At 42.5% G+C, this 17,321-nt stretch overlaps 1 pseudogene; it reads right to left on the minus strand.

The window, feature by feature from the left end:
* The window catches only part of LOC135550299 (neurexin-2-like), a 249,410-nt pseudogene that overhangs the window by 139,816 nt on the left and 92,273 nt on the right, over nucleotides 1-17,321 (minus strand).

Below are 17,321 nucleotides of genomic sequence, written 5' to 3' on the forward strand. Positions count from 1 at the left end.
CTTCTGTGATGTATGCCTTTGAAAAGTGTGCAGATCTCTTAAATTTCTCCCACATTTTGTTACGTTACAGCCTTATTAAAAAATGTACATTTTGTACAAGGTTTGGACACACCTACTCATTCAGGGGTTTTTCTTTCTTTTTTAAAACTATTTTCTACATTGTAGAATACTAGTGAAGACATCAAAACTATGCAATAACACATATGGGATCATGTAGTAACCAGAAAAGTTATTCAAAAAGATTAGTCTTCAAAGTAGCAACCCTTTGCCTTGATGACAGTTTTGCACACTCTTGGCATTCTCTCAACCAGCTTCATGAGGTAGTCACCTGGAATGCATGTCAATTAACAGGTCTGCCCTGTTAAAAGTTAAGAAGGAAATACATTTCTCAAATTAAGGAGTTTGAACCAATCAGTTGTGTCGTGACAAGGTAGGGGTGGTATACAGTGTAGAATGTAGAAAATAGTACAAATAAAGAAAAACCCTTGAATGAGTAGGCGTGTCCAAACTTTCGACTGGTACTATATATATATTTAAAAAATTCATAATCAGTCTATAATGACAAAGCTAAAAAAAGGTTTTAGAAATTCTTGCAATTTAAAAACTCAGAAACACCTTATTTACATAATTATTCAGACACTTTCCTTTGAGACTTGAAATTGAGCTCAGGTGCATCCTGTTTCCAATGGTCATCCTTAGAGCTCTGAGACAAGATTGGGTCGAGGCACAGATCTGAGGAAGGGTACCAAAAAATGTCTGCAGCATCGAAGGTCCCCAAGAACAGAGTGGCCTCCATCATTCAAATGGAAGAAGTTTGGAACCACCAAGACTCTAGAGCCACCGGCCAAACTGAGAAATCGGGGGAGAAGGGCCTTGGTCAGGGAGATGACCAAGAACCCAATGGTCACTATGACAGAGGTCCAGAGTTCCTCGGTGAAGATGGGAGAACGTTACAGAAGGAAAACCATCTCTGCAGCACTCCACCAACCCGGCCTTTATGGTAGAGTGGCTAAATTCACTGGTCTGATGAAACCAAGATTCAACTCTTTGGCCTGAATGCCAAGCGTCACGTCTGGAGGAAACCTGGCACCATCCCTACGGTGAAGCATGGTGGTGGCAGTATCATGCTGTGGGGATGTTTTTCAGCAGCAGGGACTGGGAGACTAGTCAGGATTGAGGGAAAGATGAACGGTGCAAAGTACAGGGAGATCCTTGATGAAAACCTTCTCCAGAGCGCCCAGGACCTCAGAATGGGGCGAAGTTCACTTTCCAACAAGACAACGACCCTAAGCACACAGCCAAGACAACACAGGAGTGGCTTCAAGACAAGCCTCTGAATGTCCTTGAGTGGCCCAGCCAGAGCCCGGACTTGAACCCGATCGAGCATCTCTGGAGAGACCTGAAAATAGCTGTGCAGCGATGCTCCCCATCCAACCTGACAGAGCTTGAGAGGATCTGCAGAGAAGAATGGGAGAATCTCCCCAAATGCAGATGTGCCAAGCTTGTAGCGTCATACCCAAGAAGACTCAAGGCTGTAATCGCTGCCAAAGGTGCTTCAACAAAGTGCTGAATAAAGGGTCCGTTTTTTACAATTTTTAATACATTTGCAAAATGTCTAAAAACCTGTTTTTGCTTTGTCATTATGGGGTATTGTGTGTAGATTGGTGAGGGGAAAAAAACAGTTTCATCCATTTTAAAACATGGCTGTAACGTAGCAAAATGTGGAAAAAGTTAAGGGGTCTAAACACTTTCCGAATGTACTGTGAAGTGTAATATTGAGATGCAAACTCAAAAATTGAAAACATTTCAACTCTATATCTGACATGGTACATGTGTCTTATTTTTTCTAATGCCATAACCATGTGTGTGAGGTGCATACTTTTGTTTCAAAGTAGATTTGTTTGACTGATTTAGCCCACTGCAGTAAAAGGTTACTTGATATTTGGTGGAGTTCTTACCTTGGTGTCCCTTCAGTTAAACATATATTATATAAAAATCACGTATGTGAATTAAATGATATACTTAATACAGTATATTGGTGTTACTCTGTTCAGTCTTTTTTTAAGCCATTGCTAAATACAGGCAAAACAATGTACAATGGGCCTATATACCAACAACAGGTTGCGGTCTAGGAATCCCTATGCTGTTGTTCCTTCTTCTTCCCATCCAGGCAGTGTGAAGACAGATCATGAATATTCCGAAACAATCTGGTCTCATTATAGAGGTTAACCTGTCATTACACCCTCCATATGTTTGCCTTGCAGAACGAACTCTAGTGTGAGAATTAAAGCACAGAACAACAACATGGTGGCACTCGAACCCAGCTCAACAGCTGGATGTCTATGATGATTAGTCTAGACCTAACACCATATCATTATTCCGACAACAAACGTAAAAAGCATATTGATGGTTATTGTTTGAGGGTAAAATAACAAAGTAAGAACAGGAGTAATTTGGTTCAGTTTTGAGTATAACCTATCTAAACGGACTCTGTGTAGCTTGGTTGGCTTAAAAAAATAACATCAAAAGGAGAACATAATTATATTTTCTCAGAATCTCTGTTTTTGTAGACATTTCTTCTATTAATTGTGAGCCCAAATGTAAAGTAAGTACAGAGCTAGTTTTGTCACCAAGTTGTCCGTGAAAGTTTTAATAGTAGTTATTTTAGTGCGTTTAAATTACAATGTCAACGTCTCAAGTCATTCCCAGAGCAAAAACCCTTCGATTCAACACAAACAGTACTGCATGTCCAAACCTTCTGTCGGTGACTGACTGAAGCCGTTACTCGACAAACCCGTCTGACGTCTTTTCATATATTGGGGCGGTTTCATATGTCGTCGTGTATAAGAACGTACAGGGTATCAGTAAGGCTATAGCAGCAGCTGAATCCTCGCTGTCCTGTCATAACGAGGCTGTAACAGTGTGCGTTGCTATCTGAAAAGGATCATCTAAATTACTCCCCAAAGGGAGCTGGAGTATTGAGTTATTGCCCCCCCCTCACTTTATAAAGCACTGCATCATATATATATATATATATATATATATATATATATATATATAGTATTGGAGTCATAGGCCTAATAACTGAGGTATATGCAAAAAACACCATTACTTGGTTAATATTTCTGCACGTCACTGCAGCAAATGAGGATTAACTCTTCGAGGCCACTTGGCAGAAAGCTTATGCTAATCCTCTGCTATTATGGCCAATAAGAGCCCTTGAATTAGCATTAAAAAACAACACAGTTATTTAGTACAGAGGAAGAAATCAACTGCAAAGTCAAATAGGTTGCTAATAAACATCCTACTCTGTGTCATCGCTAAACCACTGTGAGTCATCTCTAAGTAACATAGAAAATAAAGAGCAATTATTTCCAACTTCTTAAAAATGTATTTATATTGCATTAGCACACACCACACACACCACACACACACCCACCCATCCACCCACCTGAAACCTCTTTGTAGTATTTATGAAATAGAGAAGCATACCCACTATTTTCATTTAGCACATTAGTCTGTTCCCCAGAGCTTTTTTATGGAAGCAAAATGAAGGGAGAGCAAAAACAACATATAATTTCCTGGCAATGTTTTTTCTTTGGAATGCATGTGTGTCCAGTACATAGTTAAAGATTGCTGCCGTCTTGTGTGCTCCGACCAAACTTTGCTATTTTGTGATCCTTTTTGCGTTCATCTTTTTTTTCCACAAAATTAATCCGCTATCATTTTTTATGATTGACAAAAAAAATTGTACATCAAATCAGCAGTTACTAACCTCAATTCCGTATTCAATTCCGAAAATCAGACACCACTTCCCGCCATTCTACTGGCCAATCAATTGCTAATATGATTATGGATTACGGCCTCCCGGGTGGTGCAGTGGTTAAGGGCGCTGTACTGCAGCGCCAGCTGTGCCATCAAAGACTCTTGGTTCGTGCCCAGGCTCTGTCGTAACCGGCCGCGACCGGGAGATCCATGGGGCGACGCACAATTGGCCTAGCTTTGTCCGGGCGCAGTGCGCGCTAACCAAGGTTGCCAGGTGCACGGTGTTTCCTCCGACACATTGGTGCGGCTGGCTTCCGGGTTGGATGCGCGCTGTGTTAAGAAGCAGTGTGGCTAGGTTGGGTTGTGTATCGGAGGACGCATGACTTTCAACCTTCGTCTCTCCCGAGCCTGCATGGGAGTTGTAGCGATGAGACAAGATAGTAGCTACTACAACAATTGGACACCACGAAATTGGGGAGAAAAAGGGGTAAAATTTTAACAACAAAAAATAAAAATAAATATAAGATGGATTACCGGAGATCGCGGATTTGCTATCAACGGGACTCTTGTAACTGCAATATTCTCTGGTTTCCTGAAACTTGGCTTTCGGACAAGACATGGCTATCTAAATTGATGGATTGTCCATTCACCGAGCGGACAGGACATCAGATTCAGGGAAATCCAGAGAGTGAGGGGTATGTCTCTCATTAATAACAAATAGTGTGCAGACTTTGTCCCTCCATCTTGGAATACCTGATGATCAAACAACGACCCTTCTACCTCCCAAGAGAGTTTTCATCTGCTTTCATGACTGCAGACTTTGTACCTCCATCTTGGAATACCTGATGATCAAACCCTTCTACCTCCCAAGAGTTTTCATCTGCTTTCATGACTGCTGTATATATTCCACCTCAGAACAACAACAACAAGCTGGCACTTAGACTACAAACAAGCAGGAAACCATGCACCCGGAGGCTGCTTTTATTGTTTCCGGGTGATTTTAATTCTGCGTCTCCAAGACATGTGATGCCCAACTTCTAGCAACACATCGCCTTCACCACTAGGGGCAATAAAGACAGAGACCACTGTTATTCAACCCATAAGCCAGCATACAAGGCCCTCCCCAAAAGGGCAATATTGGAACAAGGTCAACCCATCTGGTTTGCGCTTAGTGGGACTATCATTTGTTTTTCAACAGGACTATGACCCAACACACCTCCAGGCTGTGTAAGGGCTATTTGACCAAGAAGGAGAGTGATGGAGTGCTGCAACAGATGACCTGGCATCCACAATCACCTGACCTCAACCCAATTGAGATGGTTTGGTATGGAGTTGGACCACAGAGTGAAGGAAAAGCAACCAACAAGTGCTCAGCATATGTGGGAACTCCTTCAAGACTGTTGGAGAAGCATTCCAGGTAAAGCTGGTTGAGAGAATGCCAAGAGTTTGCAAAGCTGTCATCAGGGATAAGGGTGGCTACTTTGAAGAATCTAAAATCCATATTTTGATTTGCTTAACACTTTTTTGGTTACTACATGATTCCATATGTGTTATTTCGTAGTTTTGGTGTGTCAACTTTTGACTGGTACTGTATGTCCACCTATCACGTCGACACTTTTGCACACGTTGCAACACCCATTCACTTACATACACTCACCACCACACATTCACCCACGAGTTATGCTGCTGCCTTAATGTTTACTATTATTATTATTTATCCTGCTACCAATCACTTTCTTCTAATCACTGCCTACATGTACATATCTACCTCAACAAATCTGCACATTGTACATTTGGTACTGGCACTGACCCTGTGGTTTGTTTTATTGTTAAAAAAGTATTTGTGTCAACACCTGCTACCAGCTTGCAAGCTAGGATGCAATGGAGCCCACTTTGCCTGAAATAGCTAACCAACGTTTCTAGCGCTGTAGATGCTGTTTATTATACTTTTGTCCGAGACAATATTGACAATCCGGATTTCCAATACGGCAATTGAATTGTTTGCTAGTGGAGGATTACAGGAATGAGGTGGCTATGCTTAGCAAGCAAAATCTCAATTCTATGCGAATTTATGGGGAAAATGCAAATTGGAACTTTCTCAAATTCGGGAACTTTCCCAGAGTCCCCCCTGAGTTGCGCAGCGGTCTATGGCACTGCAGTGCTAGAGGCGTCACTACAGACCCTGGTTCAATCCCAGAGTGTGTCACAACCGGCCTTGATTGGGAGTCCCATAGGGCAGCGCACAATTGGCCCGGCGTACTCTGGGTTAGGAAAGTGTTTGGCCATCATTGTAAATAAGAATTTATTCTTAATGGGCTTGCCTAGTTAAATAAAGGTTAAATAAAATATCAATAAATAGAAATACTCAAGCCCTGTGCCTGGAGCCCTCAAGCCCTGTGCCTGGAGCCCTCAAGCCCTGTGCCTGGAGCCCTCAAGCCCTGTGCCTGGATGCCGCTCGGCCCTGATGGATGTTTCCCCGCCTTGTCATCAGTCCCTCTCCGAATGGCCTGTGCTACCTGGAACTTGCTGCCAAGGAAGTCGTCTCCATCTTCTTCTCTTTCTCCATCTTGTCATGAAGTAGACAGAGAACAGCAATAAGATTGTTCCAATCAGCACTGGTCCCATGTCACAAGTCATGGAAATGGGAATGGGAATGACCGCGAGAGGTTTGGAGCAGGTTGACATAAGGAATAGCTTCGCTGCACTGGTGCCTGATCTATCTGCGCCTTCATCGCTGGGAGGGTCTTTGTCTGCAGCGGCTTCGTGGATGATTTCGGCTCCTTTTCCTCTCTTTGGCTCAGATGGGGGCATTGCCTGCTGTGAGAGGTCTGGGCCTATCGCCGGGAGTAACGGGCGTACGCTATCCTGCTTCTAGTGGGCGAGGTTCCCTTCCCCGTACGTTGTATTGGGCAGTTCAATGGTGAGAAATGTCTCAGTCCCTGGAGCAAAAATGTTGTGCTACCCCGGAGCACAAGTAAAGGACATAAATAAGCTGCTCCCAAATATTTTAAACCAGTATCAGGAAATTTAGTCTATCATAGTTCATGTGGGATTCAATGACATTATGAAGGGCAGCTCAGAACAGCTGAAGATGGATTTTAAAGTACTTATTGCATCACTGCTTGACACCAACAAACGCACCATAATATCTGGCCCTCTGCCCTCCCTAAATCGTGGCATTGAACATTTCAGCAGACTTTTATCCCTCCATAACTGGCTACGAGATTATTGCAGCACTGTGGGTTTAACATTTATTGACCATTTTGATACCTTCTGGAAACAAAGCTTGTTTTATATTTAGAACCACATTTCTGTAAAGCTTAGAGAGGATCTTATGTTAAATACTGTTGAAGTAATATGGCTACAGGTTCATCTACCTCACCTAAAGCCCATTATTGTGGGAAGCTGCTATAGACCACCAACTGCTAACAGTCAGTATCTGGATAACATGTGTGAAATGCTTGAAAAAGTATGTGATATCAATACAATGTGATACAACAGGTGTAGACCTTACAGTGAAATGCTGACTTACAAGCCCTTAACCAACAATCTTAAGTCTTAAAAAAATCCCCCTAAAACAAGAGACAAGGATAATAAATAATTAAAGAGCAGCAGTAAATAACATAACAGTAGCGGGGCTGTATACAGGGGGGTACCGATACAGAGTCAATGTGTCAATCTTATTAATTACATAATTACCACAATAACCTCGACTGTTCTCGAGGTAATTGAGGTAATTATGTACATGTAGGTAGAGTTATTAAAGTGTCTATGCATAGATAATAATTTTTCAAAGTCTGCTGTCCAATTCGGTGTCCTGTGTGAATCTAAGTGTGCGTTCTCTAATTCTCTCCTTCTCTCTCTCGGACTACCTGATATGATGACTCCTTGCTGTCCCCAGTCCACCTGGCCGTGCTGCTGCTCCAGTTTCAACTGTTCTGCTTTATTATTATTCAACCATGCTGGTCATTTATGAACATTTGAACATCTTGGCCATGTTCTGTTATAATCTCCACCCGGCATAGCCGGAAGAGGACTGGCCACCCCACATATGCTCTCTCTAATTCTCTTTCTTTCTCTCTCTCGGAGGACCTGAGCCCTAGGACCATGCCCCAGGACTACCTGACATGATGACTCCTTGCTGTCCCCAGTCCACCTGGCCGTGCTGCTGCTCCAGTTTCAACTGTTCTGCCTTATTATTATTCGACCATGCTGGTCATTTATGAACATTTGAACATCTTGGCCATGTTCTGTTATAATCTCTACCCGGCACAGCCAGAAGAGGACTGGCCACCCCACATAGCCTGGTTCCTCTAGGTTTCTTCCTAGGTTTTGGCCTTTCTAGGGAGTTTTTCCTAACCACCGTGCTTCTACACCTGCATTGCTTGCTGTTTGGGGTTTTAGGCTGGGTTTCTGTATAGCACTTTGAGATATCAGCTGATGTACGAAGGGCTATATAAATAAAATTTGATTGATTGATAACAGAGAGTAGCAGCAGCGAGGGGGGAGGGGGGGCAATGCAAATAGTCTGGGTAGCCATTTGATTAGCTGTTCAGGAGTCTTATGACTTGGGGGTAGAAGCTGTTTAGAAACCTCTTGGACCTAGACTTGGAGCTCCGGTACTGCTTGCCGTGCGGTAGCAGAGAGAACAGTCTATGACTAGGGTGGCTGGAGTCTTTGATCATTTTTAGGGACTTCCTCTGACACTGCCTGGTATAGAGGTCCTGGTTGGCAGGAAGCTTGGCCCCGGTGATGTACTGGGCTGTACGTACTACCCTCTGCAGTGCCTTGCGGTCGGAAGCCGAGCAGTTGCCATACCAGGCAGTGATGCAACCCGTCAGGATGCTCTCGATTGTGCAGCTGAAAAACCTTTTGAAGATCTGAGGACCCATGCAAAATCTTTTCAATCTCCTGTGGGGGGAATAGGTTTTGTCGTGTCCTCTTCACGATTGTCTTGGCGTGCTTGGACCATGTTAGTTTGTTGGTAATGTGGACGCCAAGGAACATGAAGATCTCAACCTGCTCCAATACAGCCCCGATGATGAGAATGGGGGCGTGCTCAGTCCTCCTTTTCCTGTAGTTCACGATCATCTCCTCTGTCTTGTTCACGTTGAGGGAGAGGTTATTGTCCTTGCACCACACGGTCAGGTTTGCCGTTTTGATGACTGAATTTTCGTTTTTTTTTGGTACCCAAACGTGATGTACAAAACAGAGCGATTTCTCCTACACAAAGAATCTTTCAGGAAAAACTGAACATTTGCTATGTAACTGAGAGTCTCCTCATTGAAAACATCCGAAGTTCTTCAAAGGTAAATGATTTTATTTGAATGCTTTTCTGTTTTTTGTGAAAATGTTGCCCGCTAAATGCTACGCTAGCTATCAATACTCTTACACAAATGCTTGTTTTGCTATGGTTCAAAAGCATATTTTGAACATCTGAGATGACAGTGTTGTTAAGAAAAGGCTAAGCTTGAGAGCTAGCACATTTATTTCATTTCATTTTCGATTTTCATGAATCGTTAACGTTGCGTTATGGTAATGAGCCTGAGGCTGTATTCACAATACCGGATCCGGTATGGGTACGATCAAGAAGTCTTAATCCCAGGGTCCTTAGCTTAGTGTCGAGCTTTGAGGGCTCTAAGGTGACTACGCTGAGCTATAGTCAATGAACAGCATTCTCACATAGGTGTTACTTTTGTCCAGGTGTGAAAGGGCAGTGTGGAGTTCATTATCTGTGGATCTGTTGGTGCAGTATGCAAATTGGTGTGGGTCTAGGGTTTCTGGGAAAATGGTATTGATGTGAGCCATGACTAGCCTTTCAAAGCATTTCATGGCTACAGACGTGAGTGCTATGGGTCGGTAGTCATTTAGGAAGGTTACCTTAGTGTTCTTGGGCACAGGGATTATGGTAGTTTGCTTGAAACATGTTGGTATTACAGACTCAGACAGGGAGAGGTTGCCCAGTGACACTTTCCAGTTGGCCAGCGCATGCTCGGAGTACACGTCCTGGTAATCCGTCTGGCCTTACTCACATTGACTGCAGAGACCGTGATCATACAGTCGTTTGGAACGTCTGATGCTCGAGTGCATGTTCCATTGTTACTTGCCTCGAAGCGAGCATAGAAGCTATTTACCTCATCTGATAGGCTCGTGTCACAGGGCAGCTCTCGACTATGCTTCCCTTTGTAGTCTGTAATAGTTTGCAAGCCCTGCCACATACGACGAGTGTCGGAGCCGGTCTAGTAAGACACAGATATCTTTTCTGGGTGATTTCAGTATTGGCTGGCTTTCATCAAGCTGCCCACTCAATAAACAGCTTCAAACTGTAACCAGTGCCTGTAACCTGGTTCAGGATATCAGTCAACCTACCAGTGTAGTTACAAACAGCACAGTAATTCAATAATCAACATGTATTGATCACATCTTTACTAATGCTGCAGAAATGTGCTTTAAAGCAATATCCAATCCATAGGATGTAGTGATCACAATATAGTAGCCATATCTAGGAAAACCAAAGTTCCAAAGGCTGGGCCCAACATAGTGTATAAGAGGTCATACAAGAAGTTTTGCAGTGATTCTAATGTTGATGTTGGTTGGTGATTGTGGTGTGTAATGAGGAGCAACCAGACGTTGCACTTACCACATTTATGAAATTGCTTATTCCACTTACTAATAAGCATGCACCCATTAAGAAAAGGACTTTAAAAACTGGTAAATCCCCTTTGATTGATGAGGAATTGAAAAATGGCATGATTGAGAGGGATGAGGCAAAAGGTATGGCAAATTAGTCTGGCAGCACAACCGATTGGCAAACATACTGCAAATTGAGAAATCATGTGACTAAACTGAATAAAAAGAAGAAGAAACTATACTATGAAACAAAGATAAATGATATAAAGAATGATAGTAAAAGGTTTTGGCACAACTTAAATTTTGGGCCAGATAAATCAAATTTGAATCAGATAGCTCATTCATCACAAAACTCATTGATATTGCCAACTACTTTAATTATTTTTTAATTGGCAAGATTGGCAAACTTAGGCATGACATGCCAGCAACAAACACTGACACTACACATCCAAGTATATCTGACCAAATTATGAAAGACAAGCATTGTAATTTTGAATTCTGTTAAGTGACTGTGCAAGAGGTGAAAAAATGATTGTTGTCAATCAACAATGACAAGCCACCGGTAGTCTGACAACTTGGATGGAAAATTACTGAGGATAATCGCAGACAATATTGCCACATGTTCAATTTAAGCCGATAAATAAAGTGTGTGCCCTCAGGCCTGGATGGAAGCAAAAGTCATTCCGCTGCCTAAGAATAGAATAGACCCCTTTACTGACTCAAATTGCTGCTGACCAATCAGCCTGTTACCAACCCTTAGTAAATTTTTGGAAAAACATGTGTTTAACCAGATACAATGCTATGTTACAGTAAACAAACTGACAACAGACTTTCAGCATGCTTATAGGGAAGGGCATTCAACAAGCACAGCACTTACACAAATTATTTATAATTGGCTGAGAGAAACTGATGATTAAAAGATTGTGGGGCTGTTTTGTTAGACTTCAGTGCGGCTTTTCATATTATCAATCATAGTCTGCTGCTGGAAAAAACATGTGTGTTATGGCTTTACACCCCCTGCTATTTTGTGGATAAAGAGTTACCTGTCTAACAGAACATAGAGGGTGTTCTTTAATGGAAGCCTTTCCAACATAATCCAGGTAGAATCAGGAATTCCCCAGAGTAGCTGTTTAGGCCCCATTACTTTTTTTCCATTTTTACTAACCACAAGCCACTGGCTTTGTGTAAAGCCATGTATGCGGATGACTCAAAACTATACACGTTAGCTACTACAGTGACTGAAATGACAAACATTTAACAAAGTGCTGCAGTTAGTTTCAGAAAGGGTGGCAAGGAATAAGTTAGTCCTAAATATTAAAAAAAATAAAAGCATTGTATTTGGGACAAATCATTTACTAAACCCTAAACTTAAACTAAATATTGTAATGAATAATGTGGAAATTGAGTATCTTGAGGTGACTAAACTGCTCAGAGTAACCCTGGATTGTAAACTGTCATGGTCAAAACATATTCATACAATAGTAGCTAAGATGGGGAGAAGTCTGTCCAAAATAAAGCGCTGTTCTGCCTTCTTAACACTATAAACAAGGCAAGTCCTACAGGCCCTAGTTACGTTGAACCTGAACTACTGTTCAGTCGTATAGTCAGGTGCTACTGTCACGCCCTGGCTTTAGTATTTCTGTGTTTTCGTTATTATTTTGGTTAGGCCAGGGTGTGACATGGGGATTTATGTGGTTTGTTTTGTCTGGGGTTGTGTGTAGTTATGGGATTGTGGTTAGAGTAGTACTCTAGGTAAGTCTGTGGTTGCCTAGAGTGGTTCTCAATCAGAGGCAGGTGTTTATCGTTGTCTCTGATTGGGAACCATATTTAGGCAGCCATATTGTTTAGGTCTCTTGTGGGTGATTGTTCCTGTCTTTGTGGCACCAGATAGGACTGTTTCGTTTTTTTTTTCACATTTCTTGTTTTGTAGATTGTTGTATTTTCATCTTTATGAAAGATGTACAAAACTAACCACGCTGCATTTTGGTCCGCTTCTCTTTCACCAGAAGAAAACCGTTACAGCTACAAAGAGGGACTTAGGAAAATTGCAATTGGCTCTGTTGGGTTCTGAAAATATGAAATATACTCACTCATGTCACTGAGGGAGAGATGATAATGTGTAACGTTTACATTATGTCAAGATATGTTATTGTTAGCCATCAGGGATCCTATGTGAGGGATCCTCTTGGAGGGGAAGAGACACAGTCTGGTACCAGGCACCATGACAGCCGTGTGGGCAGGGAAGAGATCACATGTGGCAGGCATTGATAAGGGGGAGACCTTTGGAATAGGCATCAAGGGGGTTGAGGTCAGGTCACGTTAAGGGAGAAGGAACGGTTTATTACCCCATCACATCGTCTTCCTGTCGAACCATAAAAGATGTAAGGGTTGGAGAGAAGGAGGAGTGCATCTAAATTGGAGTATATATACTTATGTTGGTGGAAACATGATTTGTCTAATGCAGATTTATTGATCCTCTGGGAAGAATTAAACTTGGTTACGCTTTCATAGTGTCTGTTTTTTACTCTGAGAATTAGAACCTAACAGCTCAGGACAGGGCAGCATGGTTGGCCCTTAAATGTACACGAGGAGCTAACATTAATGATATGCATGTCAATCTCTCATTGCTCAAATAGTAGGAGAGATTGACTTCATCACTACTTGTTTTGTAAGAAGTGTTGACAAGCTGAATGCACCAAGCTGTCTGTTTAAACTACAAGCACACAGCTCAGACCCCCATGCATACCCCACAAGACATACCACCAAAGGTCCCTTCACAATCCCCCTGTCCAGAACAGACTATGGGAGGCGCATCAGGTAACTGATACAAGCAGTAGAATCACATTTTAAAAATAGATAAAAAACATTATGGAACTACAGGGACTGTGAACACACACACACACACACACATGCACTAACACATGCACTCTACACACACGTACTGTACATTGAAATATATTGTATGGCGGTATTATGCATTTTGTATTGTAGATATGTAATGGTATAATAATGTTATTTGATGTGCTGTTTTATCCTTTGTTTTATGTGTAATGTAAGTGCCTTAATGTCTTTGGACCCCAGGAAGAGTAGCCAAACAGTAGCTAATGGGGATACCTAAAAAATACAAAGCTTCCTCTCATTTCTTATGTAAAAAAAGTATTAGTTAGTTATACTACTTTGATATTGATTACTGCGCTGTTGGGTAGTGCTTGCAAGTGAAGTATTTCACTGTACTTGTGCATGAGATAATAAAACTTGTTTGTGTCCACTAAACCATTTCCTTCATAATGCATGTGCCCAGTGGCAACAGCTTTGGTGAACATTCCTGCAGTCAGCATGTCAATTGCACGCTCCCTCAAACTTGAGACATCTGTGGCATTGTGTTGTGACAAAACCGCCCATTTTAGAGTGGCCTTTTATTGTCCACAGCACCAGGTGCACCTGTGTAATGATCATGCTGTGTAATCAGCTTCTTGATATGCCACACCTGTCAGGTGGATGGATTATCTTGGCAATAGGAGAAATGATCACTAACAGGGATGTAAACAAATTTGTGCACAACATTTGAGAGAAATAAGGTTTTTGTGCGTATTAAATTTTTGGGTGATCTTTTATTTCAGCTCTTAAAACATGAGACCAACACTATACGTTTATATTTAAGTTCAGTGTAGTTGCAAAGTTGCTAATTAGCTAACATGCAAAAAGTTGTCCATCATATGATTCAAACACACAACAGTTGGGCTGCTAGGCCTTCACGTTATATGCCTAACCCTCCTCCCCGACCAACCTCCCTCCTATCGTTTCTGTCTTAAGTAACCTACTGCCTTTAACTGTGAGTGAAATGCTCTTTATACAAAATCATGTGGTAGACACAAAAAAAATGTGTCTATTTCACGATCATTTATGATAGTGGGTTGATAACACATTATTTCCCAGTAAAATAGGAAAACAAAAAAGCCCCCCTGCCCCCCTCCCCCAGAGCATGGGTATGTTTGTATTTGCATATACTACCGTAGAATCAGACAAGTTCGGGGAAAACCTTAATCTATTAGAAGGGAGGAACTAATAATCAGTCTTTTAGTATGTGCATATATAGGTCCTACAAGTCAATAACAATGACTAATAATGGATGATGGACTCAATGTGATGCAGAGGCATTAACTCCTCAGCCTAGAGGCTTTGACGAAGTGCATTAGAGAAGCCTCCTCACAGGAAGGTCAACGGGTGTCAGTCTGACCCAGGCATAATGATCAGCAGAGACGGATTGGATCTGGAATTCTTTTTCCTTTCTTCCTTCTTCACTGCCTTTGGATATGCCAGGATATTCGGACTGGCAGCCATGAAGGACGGACACAATTTGCTGATGAACACAGTAAGGATGCACAGTCTCTTGTGACAACTAGACACGCAAGATTTGGTTCTGGGTTGCCGAGATTAGGATGCATGATACGTCCGTACCGATTCCATTTTGCAGCGGATGCACGCACATCTTTTGATGGAGGTGCTTTCGCAGCTGGAGCCACATAATGCATTGTGCCAATAATCATTTGACACGACAGTTGACTATAATGCACATAAACTTTGCTGAATATATTTAATTCCCAATGTGCCTTCAAGGATTGCTATTACCGAGGTTGTAATAGATTTGGTATTAATAAATCCTCAGAAATGCAACTTCATTCTTGCTTCGTGTCAGTCGCGTAAAAAAATAAAAATAAATTCAACTGCTGTTCTCTTCAACCTTTTCCTTTGGGACGTCACCTTCTCTCCTTACCTTGTACTCTGTGCCGTTTTCCAACGATGTCGAGGTGACGTCACAAGGAAAGGACAAAGGAAACGCCTAATTAAGAAGAGCTGGGAACTGCACTAGTGAGATGAAAAGAAATAGTACTCACGGTCACTGCAGAATGCTCCTCTGTAGGTGGTCATGGTGCAGTCACAAGAGAAGCCCTCCCACTGCTGGAGACACACCCCTGGTTATGGCAGGAGTCTTCTGTACAGGTTGTGCTCAGGCCTGGGGTGGGGAGGGGGGGGGGAAGTATGCTCATGCAGTGAACCATAAGATGGATCCACAGTTGACCTGTTCCTCAGAGTGCCCCATGACCCCATGGCTGTGCCCCTGTCTGACGTACCTCCACAGCCGCGCTCCACCTGGCCCACCCTGTGGAGGGCATCTGCCATCATGTCAGGGAGTCTCCCATTCAGGTCCACAGAGGCCAGGCAGCCCTGGTACCCATCCCGGGATGCAACCAGCTTGGGCAGGCTGCTGTACATGCTCTTCCCCACACCACCAACATACAGCTCCCCTGGAAAATACACACAGCATCAATCAATCAGAGCATGTTCTCCTGGAAGATAACGATCATTCTCAGTAGTCAAAGCAGAAACACCTCCAGGTAGTCATTGCTAAGATACAATAGCGTTGAGTGGGAAGTTATCAACTAGCGCCACTCAATGTTAAGGCAGCTACGAACAGATCTGATACCCTAAGTTTTGCATTTGATAAATGTTCTGCAATCATAGGCCTCCAATAACTTGCTAGTTAACATTCAAATCAGACAGATCTGCTCAGGATTTATAACCTCAGAGAAGCCATTTGGTGACACGATGCGTCAGATGCAGGTGGACTCTAAATCATTGAAACCAATGATGATCTGTCTTGTCTTCATCAGATTTATGCCCCTTTCAAGAGACTGTTTACTTGCATAGGAACCCTCCCAGCCACAGTAATCATTCATCGTTTGGCTGTTGAATTGCAGTGTTGGGGAACATCTTAGGTAGATGTCTGAGAATTCCTCTGTGCTGTTTATCAGCAGAAGGAGCTGGGACAATCTGTGTATTTGAAATGTCACATGGCTGTTAACTCAAGGATATTACCAAACTTGCTCACAATCATTTAAAACCTGCTGGGACTTCAAAATGAAGAGTCAATATCATTTATTTCTCAGTAAAAAAAATGTATGTAGCAATTCATGATTCTAGCTTTAAACAGTACCCTGTTACAAGGGGGACTGAACACACCGAATCCGCTTCTTTCTTTCTTTCTTTCTGGTACTCATTAAGAAACACAAGATTTGGGTCGTTGGGGTGTGGTTTGATGTGGGTGTATTATGTGTGGGTGACAGGTAGCCTCGAGGTTAGAGCGTTGGGCTAGTAACTGGTTTGAATCCCAGAGCAACAAGATGAACACACTGTTGCTGTGCCCTTGAGCAAGACACTTAACCCCAATTGCTAATGGCTGCACCCAGGACTGATTTCTGAGAACCTGTCTCCAACTTCATCAGCAGCAAGCTGTAGTAGGTAGCAGGCACATTGAGTAGCCAGGCCACGTTAGCTAAATCAGCTTATCAATTCACTGGTGATTGGCGATGCGTGTGCTTCGGTGCCGTTTAGTTTTAGTTTTTTTTACAACATTCTAACTATCCATTACCAGGCAGGGTTTTATAGTGAATCGTGTTACAGAACATGGTCACGGCGGGAAACAAAACGCATTGCAAATGGGTTTCTAAATGTAGAAAATTGAGATGGGATGCAACTAAGTCTCTATTCTCATTTAGCCCAAAACAGTGGCAGACTCGGTTGTGATCACTAATATGAAACATAAGAGAGAGTGAACACTCCATCAAGTGCAAATAAAATGTGTTCTTTCAACATAACATTGATGACGTGTTGTCTTACGTAAACGAGTCTGAGGTGCTGCGCAATGGGCAGGTCTGTCTCACTGTAGGTGCTGCTGCAATTGGATAGAGTGCAATCACCGCAGGGGATTCTCCAATTCTTGACAATTCTCCCTGGGTGTTACCATCTCGTATTAGTGGGCAATTAGGCAGGATTGTAATCCAAACCCGGCCAACATGGGAAGTCATGACGACCTCAGTTACACAAATCTCACAAAACTCAGTTTTGGAATATACAGAATTATCCTA

The sequence above is a fragment of the Oncorhynchus masou genome, chromosome 12 (genome assembly GCF_036934945.1).
Source record: "Oncorhynchus masou masou isolate Uvic2021 chromosome 12, UVic_Omas_1.1, whole genome shotgun sequence".
NCBI classification, from domain to species: domain Eukaryota; kingdom Metazoa; phylum Chordata; class Actinopteri; order Salmoniformes; family Salmonidae; genus Oncorhynchus; species Oncorhynchus masou.